Source organism: Drosophila miranda (genome assembly GCF_003369915.1).
Source record: "Drosophila miranda strain MSH22 chromosome Y unlocalized genomic scaffold, D.miranda_PacBio2.1 Contig_Y2_pilon, whole genome shotgun sequence".
Lineage (NCBI taxonomy): Eukaryota > Metazoa > Arthropoda > Insecta > Diptera > Drosophilidae > Drosophila > Drosophila miranda.
In genome coordinates this window covers 23,085,210-23,106,289 of record NW_022881614.1, presented here as the reverse complement: position 1 = coordinate 23,106,289, position 21,080 = coordinate 23,085,210, and the positions used below count along the sequence as shown (strand labels likewise).

The 21,080-nt window shown below is 43.3% G+C and overlaps 1 pseudogene; it reads left to right on the top strand.

The window, feature by feature from the left end:
* LOC117192396 overlaps positions 1–21,080 on the top strand; it is a 48,430-nt pseudogene that overhangs the window by 560 nt on the left and 26,790 nt on the right.

The following is a 21,080-nucleotide window of genomic DNA, read 5'->3' as shown; positions in this document are numbered from 1 at the left end:
TTGCAGGAAGGTTCAGCTAACCATCGAGTACTTGCTTCTGGCCAAAGCACTGGTGTTCTTTTTCACCCTCGTCTATGTGCACAATGCCTTCATCAAGAATCCCTGCACCTGTCTGCAGGAGGTGCCGAACTGGCCGCGAGAAGGTGTCATCAGGCAAGTCCTTAGCGCACGCTAACCTTCATCTCTTTCTGCTGTGCTAACTTTTGAGTTAATTGCAGAGTGGAGATTATTCCCCGCCTGGCGGAAAAACGAGTCATTTGGCAGAGTATCAAGCAAGATCAGCATGTTGTGCGTTCCCTAAAAGATTCATAGTAAGAGCATCCAAAAAGTTACCTAAATCAGTTGTGTGTGAACAAACGTTCTCTGTTGCAGTTACTATGACGTGGGCCCTCAGACTCTGGATAACTACAATAGACTAAAAGGCTATGAGGCGATCCTGCGAAAGCTGGGCTTGCCTGTTCGCCCAACCGTTGCCTACAGCAACGAGACCCTGTACTACTATTTCGATGCCATCAACATACTGGACACCTACGATCACCCCAATGCAATACAGCTAAAAAACGAAGACGATGATGGTGAGCAATCAGAAATTGGATTATCTAATTTAAAAATCTCATCATGAGTTGCATTTTCCATCCGTAGATGAGAAATACATTGTCGAGTATTCGCTGGAATATGGACACCTGCGCCTCTCATCGGCCACCCGCAAGCGGCTGCAAATACCTGTGCTCACAGTGCAATTAGATCCCAATACGAACGAGTGTTTCGGTGATAAATTAACACGTTACCTGCTCAAGCGTCTGCTAGGGTAAGCCCTAAACAATCTATAGTTCTTTTTTGGAAGGAATTTTCCAAATGATTTCCCCATTCTTTTGCAGCTACGATGACCTACTGATGGCGTCGGTGCGCACCATAGCGGAAAAGGAGGAGAACAAGGGCTATTTGCGTAATGTGATCACGGGCGAGCACTATCGTTTTGTGTCCATGTGGTGGGCTGCCTGGAGCAGCTATCCAGCTGCCTTTTCTGTGATGTTGTTGTTTGTAAGCAGACGAGAGTAATACAGAGTATTGGCTAGACTCTCTGACTAACTTTTGTATTCTTCTCTTTAGACTTTCTCCGTTTCCATGCTTCTTCGGTACTCGCATCATCAGATCTTTGTTTTTATAGGTAATTAGGTTCAGGCGGTAGCCTGGGGGAGTGATGGAACCCTCCCAAGCTCACTTGGACCTGTAGAAGGTCCGTTGTGGTGTTATAGGTAATTACTCTCGTAAGAAAATGCTCGTCCTTGATGCTAAAGACATTACGTTTCCTTTTCTTAGTGGATCTGCTGCCAATGCTGGAGTACAATGTCTCTGCTAGGTTTCCCATTGCTCCGCTGCTGACCGTTATCCTGGCGCTCGTAGGTGTGGCTATACGAAAATGTGATGCTAATGTGATTTGACATTTAACGTGATGTGTGTACTGTACTGTTCGTTGCAGGAATGGAGGCCATCATGTCGGAGCTCTTTAATGACACTACAACGGCCTTTTACATCATACTGATTGTGTGGATAGCGGATCAATACGACGCCATATGCTGTCACACAAGCATCACCAAGCGCCATTGGCTCAGGTGAGTACTGATTAAGCAACCTCCCTGTCCTCTGTTCACCACTGAATCTTTGCTTTGCTTCTCTGCTCTTTTGCAATTGCCCGTGTGCCTTGGGTAAATGACAAATTCAATTATATTAAGTCTGCAATGTGCAATCCTTTTGAGCAGTATTCCATGAGGCTGCTGCTGCTGGTTTTTCTTCTCCTTCTTCTGCTGTTGTCCGGCCATAGATAATAGCTACAACCCAACATCATCTCGGCCATTTCAATCCCCCTCCTCCAGCTCCATCAGCACTTAACAGTTCATTTCGTTTGGTTCGCATATTTTCCTTCTTTACACTCCTTTCCCTGTCCTGCCCTGTCCCGTCCCGTGCTGTCCATCTACTTTCGTCTCGGTTGTTATTTGAAAATTAACTTGGCTTGCGCAAGCCTCCCCCGGAACAAATCGACCAGTACCCACCCCTGCCGTAAATGAGGATTGGATGCCTCAACCGACCGACACACACACACACCCAGCAAACAGAGAATTTTCATCACTTAAGTCAACAAGCATAACCCAAGCACCAATCGTCTCCACTCGTGCCGCAACACGGGTGTACTCCGTGCTCTTCATATAGTTCCATATAGTACTGGGTAGCATGCATACCCAGGCGAACCTCGCCATTTGCAAACATTTAAATAAACTCTCTTCTTTATAACAAAGGGGGCCGCACGAGTAAGTGGTACGAAAAAAAGTGGTAGAAATTTAGAACTCCACGTTTCCCCGGGTTCGATCAACATTAATGACCACGCACGTCAGCAGCGGACAACCCCATCCAGTGCCTCCTCCTAACCCCGGGAGGAGGCAAGCTACTTTGCGACTTATTACGCGCACTTTGCATAATGGAGACCGGCCGCGTCCAGAAAATGCTTCCTTCTTTCGGCAACTTATGGACGCTAGGACGCAGGGCTGGCATCAATTTCCACGATGCGCTGAGCGACGACTGTGGGACAGACGGCAGGATCAATAATTCAAAAAGACACTTGAAAATTCCCTTTTTATTCGGGTAGCAAAGTCTGAGGCTCTGATGCTCTCAAGCTCCTCTTGATTATGACTTCATGCGCATGCAAGCCCCCTCCTCAATCAGTGGTCACCCTGCCGCCTTCTGGTGTTGATTTTGCGTAATTTGCGCTAAATTAAAAGGCTATCAGTGTTTGGCCATGTACAAGAAGCGGCTAGCCGGGGGTCCTCAGCGACCACTTGTCATATTGCCAGGGGCAGGGACAAGGACAGAGACAGGTACAGGCACAGGCACAGGCAAATGGCCGAACAAAATAATAAATTACGAGAGAAACTAGACTACGAATAAATAATTAATATTGGTAACTGAAAAGTTATAGGGACTGCAGACATTGCTGACTGTTTCTGGAGTGTTTCTCCGATATGCTTGCAGTTTTCATGCTAATCTCCGATTGCTGCTGGCCATAAGAAAGTATCTGTTTTGCGTGCCATCATCTTGGCCTGTAGCTCCCCCATAACTCATCATTTGCTGCCGGAGATTGTCAAACTTTTCCAGAGAGAGCAAAACTTTCGTATGCAGAAATATCCAATTGCAGTCTGTGAAATCCGAAATCCTTTCTATGCAATTCAAATGCATACAGTATTCAATATCAGACGACTGGGACTGCTTCTACAGCCCCTTGGGGGTCATGTGCTTTAAGTAAAATTAATTTCGTAAAAAGTCGAAACATATGGACGGTGCCCAACGATGGGTAGACATACAAATGTTTGGGGGCGGGGCATGGGTGTGCGTGTGTGTGTGTGTGTACTCTTATGTACATATGTATGTTCTGGTACGGTTTAATTTTGCTGTTATTGACTGCCCGGAGCAGTTGAAGGGGTCTCCGTGACTGCTTTTCCAGCTGCTGCTGCTACTTCTGGGGCTGACCGGGGATTGCTTGTTCTGGTGCTTCCTTCCTGACTTCCTACCAGTAGCTCCTGGCCGTGCTGCTGCTGCCTCTGCTCCTTCTTCTACCTTCTACCTTCTCTGCTCTGCTTCCTTCCGTATTTGCCCGCCTGTTTTTGTGGTAAAGTTGGTCTGGGATCCCAGTCGAGTCGAGTCGAGCCGGCTTTTTAGCCACGAGTATCACTTCGTCCTCGCAGACCTCCCAGAACACCAACCTCCCTACCCCAACCAACAACCCCCAGCCGGTATTAATTTCATTGCATAGACTAATTTGTGTACTTAAACTTTGCTAAGAGTTGCAATCAATGTGAATTACAGAGTGCAAATTTCAAATGGAAAATGGTAAATGGCAAACGGCGGGCCATTGCAGAAGCCCGATGGCAGACGGAAAATGGTAGATGGCAGCTTAAAACTGTCAAGTGTCCAACTTACACTTTCCGAACCATCCACATCCATACCTACTGAACTTGAGCCCGCCCGAAACTTCTGCCTCTTACCCTTCTGTGACACCACACCTCCCCCTGCCAATAGCCGGCGCCGCTCTATTCGCTCTAATTGACTTTTAAGAGACTTCAAAGTCATCAAAGGAGAGTCCGTTGGGGGCTCTGCTTAATCGCCGTTTAACGAGCGAGAGCCGGAGTGAATGCTCCCCCAAATTAATACAGATTTACAGTATAAACACTCGTACTGTATATATACTTATATATATGTATGTATGTACGTTTAATAAGCCCCTTCCAACCCCTTTCTGTCAATTTTTCTCCTTTTACTGTTGGCCTGCGGCTTATTGCGGCGCGTAATGCTTCTTTTGTGCTTAAATCTGGTTGCCAGGCACGGGGCAGCCGACACGTATTAAATGAGCTGCAAACGCATAGGAAAAGCTAAAAGAACACCTGACTCCCAGCCAAAAGAAACAGGAGCAGGACCTAGACACTGCCGGTGCGGCATCAAAGAGCAACTGTTGTCGGCAGGCAAGTCAAAGGGGCGGCATTGACTGCCACTGGGTGGCTGACTGATGCAGGAAGAGTTTGAGGCGGTCACAGTAGCGCGTTTCGAGTAGCTCCTGCGCGCCTTCTCCTCTTACGGCTGCCGTCCTGTTGTTTACACGCTTGTTACGCTAACAAACACTCTCACAGGGGCACACCTCTACACGCATATACTATATTCGATATATATGTACATATATATATAATGCTCTGCGGAGCTGCTATTCCTGGCTATTGTTACTGTCCTGGTCCTGGTCCTGGGTTCTGGGTCCTGGGTCTTACTCTCAAAGGTGGCCACGGTGTCGGCGGTATTGGCCTCGACATCAACGGCATTGGCAGCCATGGTGAAGGGGTTCTGGTCGGGGGCTAAGCGCTGCTCTGCCCGTTTTGGTGTTGATTGAGATCATGTTACGCAAAGTATAATTGCGTCAAGTTTGTTTTTCTGCCATAACTTTTGTCCAACCGCCGTGCTGACCCTCCGACCCTCCTTATCGGCAGATGTAGTCCCAAAAAGGGGGAAGCTCCTCCTTTTCTTCGCCTCACCTCCCCGCTCTGGCTGTGTGTGTGGGTGGGTGTTCGAGTGGTTGTTGTTCAAAGGTGCAGTTGATGAGTGTTCCATAACGAGGCGAAATCGCTTCATTCTTATGTGTATACAAATGTATGTACCTACTCCGTGTTTTGTTTGTTTGTTTCTATTTCAGTTTCAGTACCTCCTTCTGGCTCTGTTTTATTCCTTTGCTAACATAGCGTATGCGCAACGTGTATTTATACACGCTCAGCCATCCACAGGCCCTGCTATCAGCTGCCTGCCACTGCCACTGCCACTGTTTGCATATGCGCCATTTCTATTACAATTTATGAACGAAAATGGGTCGTTTTCACGCATTTAACAGCACGAGGCCATGGAATTTAAGAAATGGGCCACGAAGCAATATAACCTATGATGTTTGCTTTGCTAGTCCTGTCATCAAACACTTCAGTTTTCTGCGATATTTCAATTAATTCGTGCAATATTTTCAGCTGGTTTCCTATAAAAAAGCAACGAATTTTCAGACCTCTTTTTTGTGTCGTGAAAATAAGGGTACATTTGTAATCAAAAAACCTGGACACATGTACTGTACTTTTCACTCTAATTTGTATGAAAAATAATTCCAAGAAATCCCATGATATAGTGCCAACCAACTACACCAGACGTTTCTCAGAATTGTTGATGTCTCTAAATAGAGTTCTCAGGAAAATGGGAGCTCTATTAATTAGGTCTCCGACTAGCAACAGTTGCAACAACATTCAAAGAGTAAACTTATCGAGTTCCTTTGCAGAGGAATCTATTTTCATTGAGCTGCATGAAGGTGGGCTAAATGCAGCCTTCATTCTTTTCACTTGAATTCTTTCAATCGCTGGGATTAAGCGAACACACCACAGAGCATTCCCACGCATCCCACAGATCCATGCATACGTATATCCTGTGAACCTTTTTGTGTACATTTTCTTTATAGCTATAATTACAAGTACAGATAATCATTTACAGTCAATTACAGTGGGTAGGGAAGTGCTATCGTTTGCAGTCTTCGTGCTACTTTAATTCTTCTTATGGCATAGATTATTAATATTATCATTATTATGATTCCGATAATCAAGGCCGCATGTCCAGATACATGATGGAACTTAAGGTCCTTTTAAGTCATGATGACCTTCTTTTAACAATTTTATTTCGTTTCTTAACTTATCCATTTCTTCTGTATGGTTAATTAATGGTACTGTTAATGGATTACAAACAATTTTTGGTATTTTACTTATATTACTTATATAAAAGGATGAAATTGGCTCGTAGCTTTCTGTTTGAATACTGTGATGAGGTACTAGTATTTTATCATCGGTTCGCACAGTACAACCATGTATGTAAGATATTATTTAGAGTATTGTTTATTCGTATTATTATCGCGGTGGCCTGGGATTTGTGCTTACAAAAGTTCTTAATGTTACGGCTTATTTCTGAAGATTTTCTGCTGCTGCTTGAGTCACGTCCGTATGCTGCTGTTCTCTCCTTCTCACTGCTTCGCTCGGTTCCTCTTCTTCTCTGTCCGCTGTTGATCTGCTGCTGTTACTACTGCTGTTGCTGCTGCTGTTACTACTGCTGTTGCTGTTAATCAGCTGTTTCACTGCTTCTGTTATTACTGCTGTTGCTGCTGCTGTTACTACTGCTGTTGCTGCTAATCAGCTGTTCCTCTGCTGCTGTTATTACTGCTGTTGCTTATCTCCGCTGCCCCCTCAATAGGCCAGCTGGCCCACTCCTTCTTACACTCGGTCATCCTGATTAGTCATCAGTCTGATGACCATGCGTCCTCGTTTTCCACAGAAAAGCTCCATAGTTTCATGTTATCATTGCTTGTGGTCGTATTGCTTGGTCCTTCGACGTCTGCTGCCTTCCGAACATTATAGCGTCCGCCTCGTTTCACGTTGGTTATTTCGTATGGTCCTAAGAATTCGCTGGCCATCTTTCTTCCGGTTACAAATTGTGTTCTACGTATGGCTACGAGATCTCCGACCTTGTATCCGTATTCGCATTTCCGCTTTTTATCGAATTGTTCCTTGTATCTGTCCTGGGCCTGCTGAATATTTTCTTTTGCCTCTTGTCGCATCTTTTGCCTCTCGTCTTCAAAATTATCAACCATCTCTTTTTCTATTGGCTGAAGTATGTCGCTATCCGGTCCACAACGCATTTTTACCCCGATCATCAGCTCAAATGGACAACGCTTTGTAGACACATGAACAGTGCTGTTAATAGCCCTCTGAACTCGCGGTACGAACTTATACCATCTTCCAGGTTCCTCCGACGACAATTTGGAAATGATGCTCAGAATAGATCGGTTTACGCGTTCAATATGTCCTTTTCCTCTTGGTACCCCTGTGGTGCTCCATATGTGTTCGATGTTCTTTTCCTTGACAAACTCCTCAAAGCTTGAAGATGTAAATGCTGCTCCACGATCGCTTACTATGCGTGCCGGATTACCAAATACATCAGACCACTCCCTTAACTTCTTGAGAACTTCGTCTGCTCCTGTTGTTGTTGTGGGATACATCCATACGAACTTACTGAAGCTATCAACCATTGCGAAGATGTACTTGTACTGCTTTGAAGTAGCATCCATAGGCCCAAGGTGATCCACGTGTATAGTATACAGCGGCTGTGATCCTTTGTCAATTTGATGCAGGAATCCCTCTTTTTTGCCAAGCTTTTTGTTGTAGATTCATACAGTTTCCTATGATCTGCATTACTTTTCCTTCCAGATGTGGAATACAATAGCTCTGCTGTACGGTATGCATTGTTTTTTGAGCGGCAAAGTGTCCTGCGTTGTGAGCGTCGGGTATTATTTCTTTTTCTAATGACTTCGGTATTGCCAGCAAGTCCGTGCCTTGCACCACTTTGTATACAAGACCAGCTTTCAACTTAAAGTTGTCATATGGTTTACTTTTTAAAATTTCGGAAACTGCTTTGATCATCGTATCCGTAACGATATCGTCCATGTACAGGTCAAGAATGTTTTCATTTTTAAGGTTTTGAAATACAAAACTTATAAAACGGATGAAAACTGCTGGCGAATTGCAAAAACCGAAAGGCGCACGGTTGAACTCAAATAGGCCTTCCTTGGTTATGAACGCCGTATATTTTTTGCTGCTTTCTTCCACAGGAACGTGGAAAAACCCATTTTCTAAGTCCATGATGGTGAACACCTTAGCATTTTCCAGTTTTTCCAGCACCTCTTCAACGATTGGAACGGGAAAGCAATCTTTCAAGACCATCTTGTTCAACTGACGATAGTCCACGCAGACCCGGCTGCTCCAATCCTTTTTCTTGACAATTACAGTCCGACTGGCGAAATTTGATGATGAGCGTCGTATTATCCCAGCGTTGGCCCATTCATCGATCTGCTGCTTGACAACGTCGGCTTCGCTGATGGCCACTCGACTTGGCGAATGTCGAAACGGCGCTATTTTCTCGTCCGGTACGATCTTCAGCATGATCGGGCACACTGCAGTCTGCTTCTTTTCAGTAAAGTCCTGAATCATTGATTGGACGGCATCTCTGAACTGCGATGGAATGTTTATGTCAGTATTTGCTTCGACCCCGTTGTAAATACTTATCTGTTTGGTGTCCTCAGTCTCCTCCCCCGGCAGGGGAGAAAACTTATATCCTCCTGGCGTTGATGTCATTGTGAACTTGGATATAAAGTCGTGTCCAAGCAACAATTCGCATCCGACGGCATTATCGGCCACCGCAAGGAATTTGTGTGCCAGTCGCATTCCGTCGATCTCCACTTCTGCCGTAAACTGCCCAGCGGAGCGTGTGATGTTGTTTCCAAGTCCCCTCAAAGTTGACGAACTGGCTTGCAGATGGATACCACTCATTTTGCCGAACACTGACATCTTTAATAGGGAAACATCTGCACCGGTGTCTATGAGCCCCTTGACTTGCACGTCGTTAATTTTAAAAGACTTCAGGCGTTTTTCCTCGTATGCAACGTTTACGGCAGCAGCACTCGGGCAATCCTTAGACATGTGTCCAGTCTGATTGCAGCGGAAACACTTTAATGCAGCTCGGCAATCCTTGCGTAGATGCTCCTGGGATCCACAATTCTAGCAGTGTTGCTTCCTTTCATATTTGGTGAAATTGAACTTCTTTCCGAACGGCTGTGAGTCTTTTTGTTTCGGGGCCAAACCCCCATCAACCGCGAGCGTTCTTTCGTAGATTTCGTACTTCTCTCGCAGCTGCTTGTATGAGCTGCATCCATACAAGGTGTACTTATAATCCGTTTTTAAATTCAGTCCGTCGACGATGTATCGAATCACCGACTCCGTGTCTGTTGTCCCACGTGCAGCAATGCGTTTCATCTGTAGTATATATTCGTGAAAACTTTCTCCGGCAATCTTCACTCGCATAGACAATTGATTGTGAATTTGCGCACTGCATAAACGCTCACACTCGAACTCCTGTAAAAGTTGGTGACGCAATTGGCCGTACTCATACACTGCTGTGGACTCGAGAAAAAGAGCGGCTGTACCTGTCATTTTTGCTCGGGCTTGCACGTAATTTTGTTTGTCATTTAGTCCGTATGCTTCAGCGTTTAGCTCGAAGTTAATAAACCACTGCTGTACAGACACGACATATTTTCTCCGTTGAATTCTGGAATAATTTTGGCAAAATTTTCCACTACCAGCTTTGCATCATTTTTCTTGTCTATTTCATCAGCATTTATTTTCATCGAGTGCAGTTGAACCAGCTGTTGGAGCGTCTGTGTGTTTTCTTCTAGGAGTGTTGACCTCATCGCTTCCTCGTTCGCGTTTTGCTGGCGATTGATCCTGTTTTCTTCTGATCCACTTGGGCCTTCGTTTTGCTGTATATTCCCGGCTGGTGGTCCACTTGTATTTTCCATTATAATTCTACTGCGCAATACTCTTGTGGGAAGCCGGCTTGAAACAACCCTTTTTTCTCGGTTCTTCTTTTCACCCACTCGCTGTCTCGCTTCCTCTGCTTGCGGCTTCTGAGAGTCTAATGCGCAGTTTTTTTGCACCGAATTTTTGCTTTTCCGTCTCGCTTCGTCTGCTGCCGGCTTCTGAGACATGAGACACACAATTTTTGATTTTTTCCACTTTACACAGGCAGTACGCGACTGGTTGAGCCCCCAAATGTAAGATATTATTTAGAGTATTGTTTATTCGTATTATTATCGCGGTGGCCTGGTATGTGTGCTTACAAAAGTTCTTAATGTTACGGCTTATTTCTGCTGATTTTCTGCTGCTGCTTGAGTCACGTCCGTATGCTGCTGTTCTCTCCTTTTCACTGCTTCGCTCGGTTCCTCTTCTTCTCTGTCCGCTGTTGATCTGCTGCTGTTACTACTGCTGTTGCTGCTGCTGTTACTACTGCTGTTGCTGCTGCTGTTACTACTGCTGTTGCTGCTAATCAGCTGTTCCACTGCTGCTGTTATTACTGCTGTTGCTGCTGCTGTTACTACTGCTGTTGCTGCTAATCAGCTGTTCCTCTGCTGCTGTTATTACTGCTGTTGCTTGTCTCCGCTGCCCCCTCAATAGGCCAGCTGGCCCACTCCTTCTTACATGTATTATTGTTTAAATTCCTTGTTGCGGAAGATCAATTAGTTCTTGATTTGAGTTACTACATTGAATTCTAGAATTAGTGTTTACTGGAACTTTGAAGATCCAACTACCCTGTCTTTCTCATTCGACCCAAAATGACCTTGTCTCTGCTATCTTCCTATAAACGCAATTAGAATTACCCTTTGGTTGGAAAGGAGCTATCTCACAAGCATTATCATTGGCATTGCTCCAAGGCCAATTACCTTCGCATACTCTTCTATTCTAACTTCTTCTATCTCTTCTATTTGCCATTTTTGGCATTTGTTCAAGGTAGCTTCAGTCATCGAATGATAGGAATCAATTTCGAAAGTATATACTAAATACCTGGAGCTCAAATCTACCTTGACTAATTCTTGTTCATGCTCAACCGGCATTGGAATTATCCTAAACAAATGGGAATCTTCACGTTCAGAATTAATTTGTTATCAACAAAAATTCCTTTCGCTGTTAATAGGCTGTAAATTTCCTTCAATTCTGTTCCTGTTCTTTTTCCTGGAAGCACCAATGTTTCTAATAACTTATCTTATATTTTAGCTATTTCTCCCTTTAATTGTATAGGTTTTAAAATATTTGGATTTAGTCTACCATGATTAATATCTATCAGTAGATCTATAACTGCTGATTGAATTTTATCGCACTCTTCAATCAAGGAGCTTAGTTGCTTTGTTACCATAAAGAAATTTATAGATTCTTTGTACACATATAAACTTTCCTTTAATGCTTCTGTTATGTTTTCTACTCTAGCGCTCATACTTCTAAAGTTCAAATTTATTTCCTCGGTAGTTCTTTTGAGAATATTTACCGTTGACTCTACCACCGATGTTTGTTTTTTAATTAAATCATCTAGGTTATGTTGGTTTTCTAATAAATTTTTCATATTTCCTTCCAACGTTTCCCTATCTTCGGCGTCCATTATCCCAAATAATATATGATAAAGTGAGCCCATAAACTCAAATGGTGCTCGCTTCTTTCTTTTATTATCCTGAGTCATGAAAAGTTTATTATTTTCCTCCAGGTCTGCAATTTGTCTTTCCGTATTATCTAAGACATTATTGCATTGATCTTCAAAAGTATAAAGTTTACCACACACAACTCTCATTTTCCCAATCAATTCTTTCCCGTTTTTTATCATTTGGAAATACGGAAATATTTTTTCCATGTTATAATAAACAATTAAATCCCAGGATGAGGCGACTATTTCAACGTCCCCCATCGGGTCCAAATATATCGAAGTGGAACTGTTCATTTTTTCAATTGACCACTTCGCCGTTCTTCTAGCAGCAAGGTTTGCATTTGACACTTGGCAACATAACACAAGCATTAACAATGCTGCCATCAGTCCTAGCTTGGACATTCGAAGTCTACTACGCGTACTTCTGGTCTCTTTTGGAGTCATTCCTGAGTCTTGCTCTTCTGACTCAATTCCAGCTAATGGACAAATTTTGGTTATAGGTCGTTTTATCAACCCGTCTTGATGTTTTATAGTTACTACTCTGACTCTATCGTCCCTACCTTTATGTATTTCTTCTATTTTTCCCAAGGGCCATCTAGCTGGGTGACGGGTTTCATCTTTTATTAATACAATCTGTCCTGTTTTAATATTCTGCATTCCTATTTTCCATTTATTTCTTTGTTGCAGTGTGTGCAAATAATCTTCTTTCCATTTAATCCAAAATTCTCTTTTCATGTTCTGAATTAATCTCTATCTATCCAGATTCCCGATTTTTTCCTCTGAAAATTGGCCTAATATTGGCCTTCCAATTATAAAATGACCTGGTGTTAATACATCCAGATCGTCAATATCATTTGTAGCTGTATACAAAGGGCGTGAATTTAGTACCGCTTCAATTTGACATAATAGAGTTGCCATTTCCTCATAGGTTAAATTATTGTCCCCAATTAACCTTTTTAAGTGATATATAGGCCAACCAACTACACCAGACGTTTCTCAGAATTGTTGATGTCTCTAAATAGAGTTCTCAGGAAAATGGGAGCTCTATTAATTAGGTCTCCGACTAGCAACAGTTGCAACAACATTCAAAGAGTAAACTTATCGAGTTCCTTTGCAGAGGAATCTATTTTCATTGAGCTGCATGGAGGTGGGCTAAATGCAGCCTTCATTCTTTTCACTTGAATTCTTTCAATCGCTGGGATTAAGCGAACACAGCACAGAGCATTCCCACGCGTCCCACAGATCCATGCATACGTATATCCCGATATGCAATCCAATATTTAAATGCCATTAAAAGCATTATAGAAGAGCAAGAGAAATAGAGGGTGTCCTTACAAGCTCATTGAACACTTTAACTATCACGTATCGCGTGCAGGTGCAGGTTGCCCCACAGCTTTATCCCGTCTGCTGTTTGCTTGCAACAAATAAACACTTATGACGCAGATCGGATCATCCTCAGGGGCAGCAGCAGCACCAAGCACCAGCAACAGCAACAGCATGAGCCACACTTCACAATTGCAGGGGTTGGGGGGCAAGTGTCAGTACCGATGCCGGTGCCGGAGCTGTGGTGCTTATTTAACTAGACACATGCAACAGTTGTCCCCACTGCCGCACGCCATTTACCCCACTCCTACCCCAACTCATTTCCGCTCGGGTCGAAGGATATGAATGCCGACAGTATTTGCGTGGCGCACATCCGTCCCGACACGTCCTAGTACAGTGGTTCAAAGTGGCCTCAAACTGATTAAATCTTAGGTACAGGCTATTTGATATCGGTTATCTTCGAAAAAGATAGAATCAAGTTTGGAAATCTTACCAATCGGTATTGGGGATCGGATTTCATCGGCAAGAAGCATGCCGTTTTTCCCTTTTGCTCCACTGTGGTTCTGCAGTCTATGGGTAAGTGGGAGTGGGAGTGGGACAGGAAGGATAAGAGTAACAAGAAGAGTTGGAAGGGTGACGGCAAGGGTCAAGGGGCAATGGGCTAGGCAAGGAGTTGCCTTCTTGTCAACGCTACGGTACATTAGGAAGCGAATCAAACGGAAACGAACAAGCGATAAGTGTTGTCTACGTGTCTGCTACTCGCTCTTCCGCCTGCAGCCCCTTCCTGCTTATGTGTGTATGTGTGTGTGCCGGCTGTATGGGTGTGTATGTTCGGTGGGAAATTGAGGAAATTGCTGGGAAGCTCTTCGCTTGCCTTAGCTGTAGATGTAGATGTGGCTGTGTCCATAATGCTCCTCAATGCTCCCCGGCTTTCGCAGTGCCCTGGAAAGGCTAAGAGTCGTGTGTCTTCATTTGTCGCTCGTGGATATTGATGGTTTCTGCTGGTTTTTGTGTTGGTATTTGGCATTAGTGTTAAGACCTTAAAAGAAAAGTATAGACATTTGCGAGTTGAGTTGTAAATTCAAACTAAATTTTATTCTTAAAATCAGAGCCTTATATGTGATTTGACAATGAGGTAGGAGGTACAATTTGGTAGTCTATAATTATCGTTAGACCTACGCAGAGGATACACTTTACTGAGGGTGTCTATTTGAGTACATGCTTACATTAGTTTTATTTTAGGACCGCATTTGTTAAGTGTTTTCTCCACTTGTGTTTTGTTGTCGTATTAATGGGTTACAGATCTCTGTTTACACCAGTGCAGTCATAACTTGTCTACTTTATGTGATTTCTTTAGAGATCGGTGTTGTTACATGAGTGAATGTGTACAATAATCTATTTATGTTTAAACAATCTGCAAGGGGCCGAAAGTGGCATTGTATTGACGATAATATGTTCATGTTTGAACATTCTGCAAAGGGCCGAAAGTGGCATTATTTTGTATTTTGATTCTTGTGAACCTTTTTGTGTACATTTTCTTTATAGCTATAATTACAAGTACAGATAATCATTTACAGTCAATTACAGTGGGTAGGGAAGTGCTATCGTTTGCAGTCTTCGTGCTACTTTAATTCTTCTTATGGCATAGATTATTAATATTATCATTATTATGATTCCGATAATCAAGGCCGCATGTCCAGATACATGATGGAACTTAAGGTCCTTTTAAGTCATGATGACCTTCTTTTAACAATTTTATTTCGTTTCTTAACTTATCCATTTCTTCTGTATGGTTAATTAATGGTACTGTTAATGGATTACAAACAATTTTTGGTATTTTACTTATATTACTTATATAAAAGGATGAAATTGGCTCGTAGCTTTCTGTTTGAATACTGTGATGAGGTACTAGTATTTTATCATCGGTTCGCACAGTACAACCATGTATGTAAGATATTATTTAGAGTATTGTTTATTCGTATTATTATCGCGGTGGCCTGGTATGTGTGCTTACAAAAGTTCTTAATGTTACGGCTTATTTCTGAAGATTTTCTGCTGATGCTTGAGTCACGTCCGTATGCTGCTGTTCTCTCCTTCTCACTGCTTCGCTCGGTTCCTCTTCTTCTCTGTCCGCTGTTGATCTGCTGCTGTTACTACTGCTGTTGCTGCTGCTGTTACTACTGCTGTTGCTGTTAATCAGCTGTTTCACTGCTTCTGTTATTACTGCTGTTGCTGCTGCTGTTACTACTGCTGTTGCTGCTAATCAGCTGTTCCTCTGCTGCTGTTATTACTGCTGTTGCTTATCTCCGCTGCCCCCTCAATAGGCCAGCTGGCCCACTCCTTCTTACACTCGGTCATCCTGATTAGTCATCAGTCTGATGACCATGCGTCCTCGTTTTCCACAGAAAAGCTCCATAGTTTCATGTTATCATTGCTTGTGGTCGTATTGCTTGGTCCTTCGACGTCTGCTGCCTTCCGAACATTATAGCGTCCGCCTCGTTTCACGTTGGTTATTTCGTATGGTCCTAAGAATTCGCTGGCCATCTTTCTTCCGGGTACAAATTGTGTTCTACGTATGGCTACGAGATCTCCGACCTTGTATCCGTATTCGCATTTCCGCTTTTTATCGAATTGTTCCTTGTATCTGTCCTGGGCCTGCTGAATATTTTCTTTTGCCTCTTGTCGCATCTTTTGCCTCTCGTCTTCAAAATTATCAACCTTCTCTTTTTCTATTGGCTGAAGTATGTCGCTATCCGGTCCACAACGCATTTTTACCCCGATCATCAGCTCAAATGGACAACGCTTTGTAGACACATGAACAGTGCTGTTAATAGCCCTCTGAACTCGCGGTACGAACTTATACCATCTTCCAGGTTCCTCCGACGACAATTTGGAAATGATGCTCAGAATAGATCGGTTTACGCGTTCAATATGTCCTTTTCCTCTTGGTACCCCTGTGGTGCTCCATATGTGTTCGATGTTCTTTTCCTTGACAAACTCCTCAAAGCTTGAAGATGTAAATGCTGCTCCACGATCGCTTACTATGCGTGCCGGATTACCAAATACATCAGACCACTCCCTTAACTTCTTAAGAACTTCGTCTGCTCCTGTTGTTGTTGTGGGATACATCCATACGAACTTACTGAAGCTATCAACCATTGCGAAGATGTACTTGTGCTGCTTTGAAGTAGCATCCATAGGCCCAAGGTGATCCACGTGTATAGTATACAGCGGCTGTGATCCTTTGTCAATTTGATGCAGGAATCCCTCTTTTTTGCCAAGCTTTTTGTTGTAGATTCATACAGTTTCCTATGATCTGCATTACTTTTCCTTCCAGATGTGGAATCCAATAGCTCTGCTGTACGGTATGCATTGTTTTTTGAGCGGCAAAGTGTCCTGCGTTGTGAGCGTCGGTTATTATTTCTTTTTCTAATGACTTCGGTATTGCCAGCAAGTCCGTGCCTTGCACCACTTTGTATACGAGACCAGCTTTCAACTTTTCAAAATTTCGGAAACTGCTTTGATCATCGTATCCTCCTGCTGGGCTTTCTTAATTCTTGCTGTGACTTCCGAAGATACCATCATGACATCAATTGGGTACCTACTCAGGCAATCCATATGCTTCAGCCGTTCTCCTGGTCTGTGTTCCACTTCAAAGTCGTAGTCCTGCAAGTACAGGACCCATTGGGCTACCTCCCGCGGAACGTCCTTCTTGCTTAACGTTTGCTTGAAAGCAGCGCAATCCGTTAAGAGCTTAAAGTTGGTTCCAAGTATGTACTGACGAAATTTTTTGCACGCTAGGAAAATTGCTTTGGCTTCCTGTATATAGCTATGCTGTCGTGCTTCAGACTCCGAGGTTTTCTTACTCCAGAATAAGATCGGATGCAATTGTCCTTCGTGCCATTGTAACAACGCCGCTGCAAACCCGTCCTTTGACGCATCAGTGTGTATCTCGGTTTTTGCATTCCTGCGATAAAGTTTCAAGACCGGCTCTTTCACCAATGCTTCCTTTAATGTAGCGAACGCCTGCTGCTCCTCCAGACTCATTTTAAATGGGACATCTTTTCGCAGCAGATTGGTCAGTGGTTTGGCGATTAGCGAATAGTTTCTTATGAATTTACGGAAAAACCCAGTTAATCCTAAAAACGACTGCACAGCCTTTATGTTTTTCGGCATCGGGAACTTGCTGACGGCTTTGGTTTTCTCCAATCCAGGCTTGATTTCCTTTCCTCCAACTTGATGACCCAAAAATGTAATGGTCGACTGCAGAAATCGGCACTTCTTCCACTTCATCTTCAGCCCGTATTCAGCTGCAGCATCAAAAACCTTCTTCAGCTTTCCCAGGCATTCGTCGGCGGTTTCAGCGTGTATAACGATATCGTACAGGTCAAGAATGTTTTCATTTATAAGGTTTTGAAATACAAAACTTATAAAACGGATGAAAACTGCTGGCGAATTGCAAAAACCGAAAGGCGCACGGTTGAACTCAAATAGGCCTTCCTTCGTTATGAACGCCGTATATTTTTTGCTGCTTTCTTCCACAGGAACGTGGAAAAACCCATTTTCTAAGTCCATGATGGTGAACACCTTAGCATTTTCCAGTTTTTCCAGCACCTCTTCAACGATTGGAACGGGAAAGCAATCTTTCAAGACCATCTTGTTCAACTGACGATAGTCCACGCAGACCCGGCTGCTCCAATCCTTTTTCTTGACAATTACAGTCCGACTGGCGAAATTTGATGATGAGCGTCGTATTATCCCAGCGTTGGCCCATTCATCGATCTGCTGCTTGACAACGTGTCGAATGTCGAAACGGCGCTATTTTCTCGTCCGGTACGATCTTCAGCATGATCGGGCACACTGCAGTCTGCTTCTTTTCAGTAAAGTTCTGAATCATTGATTGGACGGCATCTCTGAACTGCGATGGAATGTTTATGTCAGTATTTGCTTCGACCACGTTGTAAATACTTATCTGTTTGGTGTCCTCAGTTTCCTCCCCCGGCAGGGGAGAAAACTTATATCCTCCTGGCGTTGATGTCATTGTGAACTTGGATATAAAGTCGTGTCCAAGCAACAATTCGCATCCGACGGCATGATCGGCCACCGCAAGGAATTTGTGTGCCAGTCGCATTCCGTCGATCTCCACTTCTGCCGTAAACTGCCCAGCGGAGCGTGTGATGTTGTTTCCAAGTCCCCTCAAAGTTGACGAACTGGCTTGCAGATGGATACCACTCATTTTGCCGAACACTGACATCTTTAATAGGGAAACATCTGCACCGGTGTCTATGAGCCCCTTGACTTACACGTCGTTAATTTTAAGAGACTTCAGGCGTTTTTCCTCGTATGCAACGTTTACGGCAGCAGCACTCGGGCAATCCTTAGACATGTGTCCAGTCTAATTTCAGCGGAAACACTTTAATGCAGCTCGGCAATCCTTGCGTAGATGCTCCTGGGATCCACAATTCTAGCAGTGTTGCTTCCTTTCATATTTGGTGAAATTTGACTTCTTTCCGAACGGCTGTGAGTCTTTTTGTTTCGGGGCCAAACCCCCATCAACCGCGAGCGTTCTTTCGTAGATTTCGTACTTCTCTCGCAGCTGCTTGTATGAGCTGCATCCATACAAGGTGTACTTATAATCCGTTTTTAAATTCAGTCCGTCGACGATGTATCGAATCACCGACTCCGTGTCTGTTGTCCCACGTGCAGCAATGCGTTTCATCTGTAGTATATATTCGTGAAAACTTTCTCCGGCAATCTTCACTCGCATAGATAATTGATTGTGAATTTGCGCACTGCATAAACGCTCACACTCGAACTCCTGTAAAAGTTGGTGACGCAATTGGCCGTACTCATACACTGCTGTGGACTCGAGAAAAAGAGCGGCTGTACCTGTCATTTTTGCTCGGGCTTGCACGTATTTTTGTTTGTCATTTTGTCCGTATGCTTCAGCGTTTAGCTCGAAGTTAATAAACCACTGCTGTACAGACACGACATATTTTCTCCGTTGAATTCTGGAATAATTTTGGCAAAATTTTCCACTACCAGCTTTGCATCATTTTTCTTGTCTATTTCATCAGCATTTATTTTCATCGAGAGCAGTTGAACCAGCTGTTGGAGCGTCTGTGTGTTTTCTTCTAGGAGTGTTGACTTCATCGCTTCCTCGTTCGCGTTTTGCTGGCGATTGATCCTGTTTTCTTCTGATCCACTTGGGCCTTCGTTTTGCTGTATATTCCCGGCTGGTGGTCCACTTGTATTTTCCATTATAATTCTACTGCGCAATACTCTTGTGGGCAGCCGGCTTGAAACATCCCTTTTTTCTCGGTTCTTCTTTTCACCCACTCGCTGTCTCGCTTCCTCTGCTTGCGGCTTCTGAGAGTCTAATGCGCAGTTTTTTCACCGAATTTTTGCTTTTTCGTCTCGCTTCGTCTGCTGCCGGCTTCTGAGACATGAGACACACAATTTTTGATTTTTTCCACTTTACACAGGCAGTACGCGACTGGTTGAGCCCCCAAATGTAAGATATTATTTAGAGTATTGTTTATTCGTATTATTATCGCGGTGGCCTGGTATGTGTGCTTACAAAAGTTGTTAATGTTACGGCTTATTTCTGCTGATTTTCTGCTGCTGCTTGAGTCACGTCCGTATGCTGCTGTTCTCTCCTTTTCACTGCTTCGCTCGGTTCCTCTTCTTCTCTGTCCGCTGTTGATCTGCTGCTGTTACTACTGCTGTTGCTGCTGCTGTTACTACTGCTGTTGCTGCTGCTGTTACTACTGCTGTTGCTGCTAATCAGCTGTTCCACTGCTGCTGTTATTACTGCTGTTGCTGCTGCTGTTACTACTGCTGTTGCTGCTAATCAGCTGTTCCTCTGCTGCTGTTATTACTGCTGTTGCTTATCTCCGCTGCCCCCTCAATAGGCCAGCTGGCCCACTCCTTCTTACATGTATTATTGTTTAAATTCCTTGTTGCGGAAGATCAATTAGTTCTTGATTTGAGTTACTACATTGAATTCTAGCATTAGTGTTTACTGGAACTTTGAAGATCCAACTACCCTGTCTTTCTCATTCGACCCAAAATGACCTTGTCTCTGCTATCTTCCTATAAACGCAATTTGAATTACCCTTTGGTTGGAAAGGAGCTATCTCACAAGCATTATCATTGGCATTGCTCCAAGGCCAATTACCTTCGCATACTCTTCTATTCTAACTTCTTCTATCTCTTCTGTTTGCCATTTTTGGCATTTGTTCAAGGTAGCTTCAGTCATCGAATGATAGGAATCAATTTCGAAATTATATACTAAATACCTGGAGCTCAAATCTACCTTGACTAATTCTTGTTCATGCTCAACCGGCATTGGAATTATCCTAAACAAATGGGAATCTTCACGTTCAGAATTAATTTGTTATCAACAAAAATTCCTTTCGCTGTTAATAGGCTGTAAATTTCCTTCAATTCTGTTCCTGTTCTTTTTCCTGGAAGCACCAATGTTTCTAATAACTTATATTATATTTTAGCTATTTCTCCCTTTAATTGTATAGGTTTTAAAATATTTGGATTTAGTCTACCATGATTAATATCTATCAGTAGATCTATAACTGCTGATTGAATTTTATCGCACTCTTCAATCAAGGAGCTTAGTTGCTTTGTTACCATAAAGAAATTTATAGATTCTTTGTACACATAGAAACTTTCCTTTAATGCTTCTGTTATGTTTTCTACTCTAGCGCTCATACTTCTAAAGTTCAAATTTATTTCCTCGGTAGTTCTTTTGAGATTATTTACCGTTGACTCTACCACCGATGTTTGTTTTTTAATTAAATCATCTAGGTTATGTTGGTTTTCTAATAAATTGTTCATATTTCCTTCCAACGTTTCCCTATCTTCGGCGTCCATTATCTCATAATATTCCATTCCATGATATAATAAACAATTAAATCCCAGGATGAGGCGACTATTTCAACGTCCCCCATCGGGTCCAAATATATCGAAGTGGAACTGTTCATTTTTTCAATTGACTACTTCGCCGTTCCTCTAGCAGCAAGGTTTGCATTTGACACTTGGCAACATAACACAAGCATTAACAATGCTGCCATCAGTCCTAGCTTGGACATTCGAAGTCTACTACGCGTACTTCT